This window comes from Gouania willdenowi, chromosome 5, assembly GCF_900634775.1.
Source record: "Gouania willdenowi chromosome 5, fGouWil2.1, whole genome shotgun sequence".
Lineage (NCBI taxonomy): Eukaryota > Metazoa > Chordata > Actinopteri > Blenniiformes > Gobiesocidae > Gouania > Gouania willdenowi.
Window position 1 is genome coordinate 9,219,304 of NC_041048.1, and position 7,396 is coordinate 9,226,699.

Consider the following 7,396-nt stretch of genomic DNA (forward strand, 5'->3'; position numbering starts at 1 on the left):
CCTAACCACTAGAAACGAGTGTATCATAGTGTGTCAGGTTTTTCCTGCAGTCTGTGCCTTCTCCTCGCCCAGGTGTCTTGATGCTGGAGTTGGTGGTTCCTGATTGATGGTTCGCGGCTCAACTAGTCTGGGACATTTGGATGGACTATCCTTCTATCCTATTCTGTTTGTCCTTCTGTTCACTAACCCAACCAGTCGAGACAGATGGCTGCCACCTCTGAACCTGGTTCCGCTGGAGATTTCTGCCCATAAAAAGAGGGAGTTTTTTTCTTCCCACTGTTGCTAAATACTTGTTAGGGTCTTTCTTTTTTTCTTTCTTACTATGGACTTTATATTTTGTTAAGCGCGCTGAGATGACTTTGTTGTAATTTGCGTTATATAAATAAAGTTGAGTTGAGTTGAGTATGAATCTGTACCTGCCAAAAGTGTCATTGGGCAAGACACTGAACCCTAAAATGCTCCCAATTGTTGACAATAGTGCTTTACATGCAACTCTGTCTCATTGGTGTGGTAATAGGGGAATTTGGTGGTAATAAAGGCACCAAATCAAGTCAATTTAATTTGTTTTTTTTTTTGTTTTTTTTTGTACTATTGACCCCAAGTCTTGACTTATCAAATTAAAACTTATAACAATTTTGAAGCATTTCTGTCTCTATCATCAAATCACAAATGTTGAATTATGAAAGCGTAAGTTCTCCTTGTGTGGAAGGGTTTAATGAAGCTACGACTTTTTTAAATGAAGATATCATCAAAACTAAAGCTCCTAACAACCTCATTCAAAATTTCTGCGATCATCACCATAAGTGTTAAACTCAAAGTGACTAAGTGTTTTTACTTTTTAAGAAAATCAGAGCCAACATATTACCAAAGGCTAAAATGTCCAATTTTGTAAATTTGTGGAACTTTTCGTGAAGTAGGTTGAACTATCTAACTTCATAAAAACAATAGTGAAAAGTATTATCAGTGATAGTGGTATAAAAGTTACATACTGGATGCTAACCCATTACCTGCTTTAGACTTTTATGGTTTGATGATATGACATTTTAAAGAAAGCCTTAGATCTTAATTTCATAATAAATTTGTGTAATACATAGTCTTCGGTTTTTCATTTCTTGCCGAGTGTCAGTAGCCATTTGTATACTGTAAATATGGATTATTATTTATGGATTTTTTTTTAACATAATATAATGAAATGTGCAATAGCTCATATTTACCCATAATAAAATATATTCAGGTCAACTTTCTCAAAGCCTGTTTTTTGGAACAAACTGTTTTAGAACATCTGATTTCAACTTGATCGAAATCTAACAATAACACAAGCAAGTACGTACGCAAAGAGACAAATCAGATCTAAATCACAAAGACACTCAGATTAACACTAAAAAAGACAGTAACAACAGTTAACAAATAAGAATAATTCTATTTTAAATATTAAACTTAATGCACAATAAACAACTCATATACATATACCTAATAAATCAAATAAGCAGACACAAAAGACCCCTAAATGATAAATAATAATCAATCAATCAATAAATCTTGAACATAAAACAACAGTAAATGTCATCTATAACTAACTTCAATAAAGTGATCGTTTGATTTCTAAATTTAAAACATCTTGTAATTAAAATAATACTGTTAGATATAAACTTTTGAAATCTATGCTTTGACTTACAGTATATAATTTGTTTATGTCTCATGCTTTACTCTGACAATCATGTCAGCCAAGGAAGGAGAAACACTAGATAATATAGAATAAAAATGCTGAGAAAACTAAGACCGAGGCCCAGGAGTGAGCCGACCCTGAGGCCCACAGCTGTGTATGAGATGAGTGCCTGTTCTCCTAATGACTTGATATTGTTGTTGATTCATTTTCTGTTCATCTGTAATAAATTGACTGATTGATTCAGCAAAGCAAAACCTCTGGATGCAATCTCAGGTACTGAACACGAGAGTATCTCAAAACTCTAACAATACACAAAAAGATAAGTGTGAAAGCACTGAAATATGTATTAAAGCCAAGGTTCCCAAAGTGGGGTATGCAAATTGTCATGGGGGTACGTGAAAAAAATAAATAAAAACATGGTGACAACATTGGAAACTAGAATATAAATAGAGCAGCAGTCAGGAGCCTACATGCATTGCCACAAATCACATGCAACGAGAGCTACATTGCTTTGCGCTAGCCCAGGGGTCTGCAACCTGCGGAGCTGGAGCCTCACAATGGCCCCCTGTAGCTTTACAAAAAAATATTAAAATAATGAATTGTTATTTCTTACAGAGGGTATTGATAATTAATGACATTAACTTCAAATAAAATTATGATAAAACTACTGGTTGACCTAGAAATTAATCACATTGTGCAATAACTTTTCCACCTTCCTACTTCAACTCCTGCAACCTCTACAAACCATCAACATTCCTTGCACCTGTGGCTAACCTTAACTTTTAAATCCCTGGTAAGATAACTCACAAAAAGACTATACTGGAAGAAAATTGAGGTTTTTATTTGTGTTTATTTTTTAATTTCCAACATTCCGGCTTAATATGCATGCTGATATGTTGTAAGAAATTAGCAATTAGCATGTTTTGACCGACGTGATCACATTATCAAATTCAAGTTGTGTTTTGTAGCCCTTCAAATCTATTAACTCATAAAATTATTTGATATTATTTTAACTGTATAGAATCATAACACTCTATTGTCTTCATTGAGAAGGTGTTGGTTTTTGGCTCCAAAGGGACTTTAATCCAGGCGAGATTAGGGAAAATGGCTCCTTTGAGAATAAAGGTTGCAGACCCCTGCGCTAGCCAAACGTGTTTGATGCCCTTTGCCACCACGTACTTGTGTGAATGTAGATTTTCAGCTTTGACAAACATGAAAATAAAAGACAGAACAAGACTTTGCGTGAGACTCAGACTCTCAAATTCAGCCAAACATTGCAAAAGTTTGTGCATCCTCTCAGCCTCAGTGTTACCCTTCTCATTAAAGTTGTAGCGAGTTTTATTTCACAGTTTAAGGGTGATGAATATGTTGTAGTCCTGGTATTCAATCAACAAATGTTTGGTAGATTTCTTTTTCCAAAAAACAAAGAGATTGTTTCGCAATGAAAATGTTGGCCAATTCATTCAAAAAAATTGAGTGATAATTCTGAATAAGATGTTTTCTTGTGTCCTTAAAGATTATTGTTCTTTTTTTTTGTAATTATATATATTTCCTCAACAAGTTAGGTAAAATTCAGGGACAAATTTCACTCTAGGGCTACATTGTATATGACATTACATTATTATGTTTTTTTAAGTGTGGGGGGTACATGGCTTCAGGTTAAATGTCTGAAGGGGTACGGAGCTGTTAAAATGTGGGGAACCACTGTATTAAAAAAACACAGGTGATCAGAGGGAGAGGTAGGTGGGCCATTGAACAGGGAGGTAAAATTATACATATTTAAAAATGGGGGGCCCCAGATTTGTAAATTATAATCCAATTCTCCACCAAAATACCTTACATGTGTCATTTTATTAGTACTGTTGAGCATGTATGTTCAACAGTCCTAATTATGTATATAATTATGATATATGTATGCAAATGTATGCATTGATTTGGACAAAGACCACCTTTGTTTCCAGTGTGATCCAAGCAGGTCAGCAAAAAAGACTTTTGTGCACAAATGTCACTGTTTTAATTCAATCACCAAATCTAATGTAGTTGAAAAGATGAGATATTGAATCATTTTCCCAACTGTATTAGTCACATGGAATCAATCAATAGGTTACATCCCTAATCTAATAAGGTATCATGTTTGATCAGAAATGTATATTGAAGTAGTTTTGTTTTTTTCCTATGTAGACAAATATAAAATGAAATAGAACTAAGTGTAAGACATGTAGAAGAGTCTTACCTGTCGTTGATCTGATAGTTAATCAATCCCTGGAATCGTCCCTTTCATTTATTTTCCATAGTCAACCACAGTACAAACTGCTTTCTTCTTTAGGAAAAAGCCATGTCCGCTTCGCTCCAACGCGACCAGGACACAACATAACAATGACAGGAGTGTTTTTAGGTGAAAGATCCCCACAAGCACAATTCCTGTGTCAAACAAGTCATGAAGCAGGTTCTGCAGGAGATGTGAAGCTGAAAGAAGTGCATGTGTAAAGTTAGGGTTGCTGTGAGCAGGACTCTTTAATTCCCATCATCCAGAGGAGGTGAAGCAGTGCGAGCATAGTGTCCTGATCCAGGAGGGATGCGATCCATTCCGGTCCTCCTTCCACGTACCGGCAGCTGGTGGGTTTGAAAGCGGGAGATAGAGAGTGAAGTATCCCAGAGATGGAGCTCACAGGCGGGGACGAGCAGCCGCTGAGTCGGTGTTACAGCGACATCCAGAGGTAGTTTGTTGTCATGGCGACATTAAGGAAACAGGAGCTGAAAGGACTGAATCAAAGAAAATTATCTTTTTTCATTTTAATTTAGTATAGTTTATGTCATACTCAAGCAGAAGTACTGCTACTTTAATTTACCATTTACCAGTACTGTTACTCGACTGAAATTGTACTAAAGTATAGGGATGTCACGATACACCTTTTCACTTCCAATACGATACCGATATTGCAGTCTTGAGTATTGGTCAATACAGATGTCGAATCAATGCAATATCAGCACGAATCATACAGACTTTTATTACTTATTTTGTAGTGTGGAATATTAGAAAAGGTTTGATCAAGTGATGTTACTCAAACAAAAAACAATAGTCAGCAACAGTAGGTACGAGAAAAACTCACCCATTTATTATTAACCAATTGGATACATACATTTTAACCTTCAACATAACATCTACAGTATTCTACAATTGAATAAATGTATTATATATCAAAGATTTTAGATGCAGTCCGATAAAATCCAATATTCGTTTTCTGGCTGATATCAGACCGATATCCAATATCAATATCGGATCAGGACACCACTACTAAAGTACAAGTACAAGTAAGTCATCCATAAAGTACAAGTGAAAAGTAGCTCACTTAAACAATGCTCAAAGTAAAAGTTATTTTCACACACGCCCCCCTCCCCGCCCCCCACATTTGTTTTTGGTAACAAATCTTGCCACTCAAGTATAGAAGTACTGTTACTTTATTGAAATTGTGCTAAAGTACAAGTAAGTCATACATAAAATACTCAAGTACAAGTAAAAAGTAGCTCAATGAAATAGTAAACATGTATAAATTTAAAAAGGAAGAATGATCTTGCACAATTGGAACTTAATTTAATAAACTAATGCCTATAAACTATAGTTTACCCTCCAGACCACCAGAGTTAATGAAGACAGAGATATTTTTGGTTAATTTAATATCAGACAATGTCTAGTCCATAAAAGCTCCCCATAGTCATCGCTTCAATTCTTGAGCAGGCACATTCCGGTCGGCTACGTTGGGGTTTTTTTACGAGCGAATGGAGGCAGAAAACATGGCAAGAAAGGAGTGTAAAGGGACTAAAATGGGCCAAAAGCAATCAAGAGGGGCCAAAAATGGGCAAATACAAAAGAACCAGGTGGTATGTAATGGCCATGGGTAGCTTAAATGGGCAAAATGTGGCAAACAATAGTGAAAAAGTGCAAACATTTTGAACAAAAAGAGGCAAATTGTTGGGAAAAAAGTTAACAAGTGGTATTCATTGGGCAAAAGTTAGCTTATTGGGATGAAAAGTGGTCCAAAAAGTTAAAGAAAGGACAACAATTCAATGAAACTATCAAAAAGCACTATTTAAAGTCTGAAAAGAGTGTCAGAACTTTTTGAAAAGGGGCAAAAATTGGATAAAGGAAGTTTCCCCATGTTAAGGTTTTCTGAGGAAATAATTAAAATTACGACATAAAAATCAGCAGGTTGAGAATCACTGACTTAATAACGGCTTCTACATGGTGTCACTGATAATATAGTGGGCTGGTCAGTCCACCCCTGCCAGCATGGATGAACTAATCATTCCCAACCTATGAAGTTGCCAAAAGAGAAGGAAAGAGAGCAGAAAGGCTCTTAGATTTGATTGATTTTGGACCATCATCAGCAGAACTCATCATAATAAAACCAAAGCTTGAAAGCCCTGAGAGTGGTGGTTACACACAATAAACACACACAGATGTAAGTAGAACCAAAGGAATACCAGGCAGAGCTATTAAGCCAGAGTACTGCTGTCATGTTTCCCCTTGAGAGTGAAAGCAGGTGTTATTTGGATTTAATTTAAAGTATATCATAATCTTCTCAAAGTCACAGAGTTTTTCTCTTTCCCTGCGTAAGTCCGACACACAGCCTCATTAGGCTTTAGTGCACCGTCTGTCGATGACACTGTTGTGTGAGGACACAGCTCCGTTCATTAACTCATGACAGGAAGAGGTCAGCTATAAGAGGTATAAAGAGCTGTGTGTGTGTGTGTGTGTGTGTTAGCTAATAAAACAACAAGCAGCAGCAGCAACAAATGTGACGTGGGAGGAAACTGTGGTCACTAACGGGGTTGGAAAGTGTTTGCAATCAGAACGTAATGACAGGTTTTGGTTTTCTTTCTTGAAAGTCACACTTGAGGAAGTGACACTTTGCACTCTGGTGCACATGTTTGAAATGTCCTACTAACGTACTACTCATACTAAAGCCCTTATTCGCACGGAATTAGTTTTCCCTAGGGACCACATGCCATTTGTAATAATACACCTTTTCATGGTGACATCATCATCCGGGACATTTGCCTTAGCAAGCCCTCCGCCATTTTAAGAGGGGTTTACATTTGCCTGACAACCGCTATTTACACTATTTACCACAGACAACACGAAGGTTTTACTCAGTGTCGTACAAATCTTTCAGCAGATTAGAGCCAAAGGCCGAGCACCGATATGAAGTCACATCTGGTTGGTTTGGAATCATGTTCATACCAAGCACCTCAAGGTTCATGGCAAATCGACCCAACAACATGGCCAGATTTCAATGGTCTGCTATTTACAAGTAGCTCATGGCGTCTACACAATGGAGAAGATGAGGACTTACAAAAGCTTGGATGCCTATATTTTATTTAAGGTAGGCTTATGTATGTGTTTTTGTGTCTATAAAGGCCTGTGTCATCATGATAATTGGCTCGTTGTGCGATGTGGCTATGCAAGGCTAGCACCGCTAATATTATAATAATAATGATAACAGCCTAAATTAAAACATAAATGGGTATATGAAGCACATTTGTTTATTCAATATACTGTACACTTAATAAAAAAGTCAACGCATTGCATATTTACTGTAAATTTCACATTCCATGTGGTTCTCTGGCATTCACAAACCCGGCAGCTAACTAGCCATAAACATTTCAATCAATACTGAATAAATTACAATTTAAATGTAGGCTAATTCATAAACAATGTCATGAAATCAG

At 36.4% G+C, this 7,396-nt stretch overlaps 1 protein-coding gene across 1 annotated transcript in view; it reads right to left on the reverse strand.

The window, feature by feature from the left end:
• tafa3a (TAFA chemokine like family member 3a) overlaps positions 1-4,303 on the reverse strand; it is a 121,131-nt gene extending 116,828 nt beyond the window's left edge. The window contains exon 1 of the mRNA XM_028447211.1: positions 3,900-4,303. The gene's annotated coding sequence lies outside the window, so the exon portion shown is untranslated. The remainder of the gene's footprint in view (positions 1-3,899) is intronic.
• Between the last annotated feature and the right edge of the window lie 3,093 nt (positions 4,304-7,396).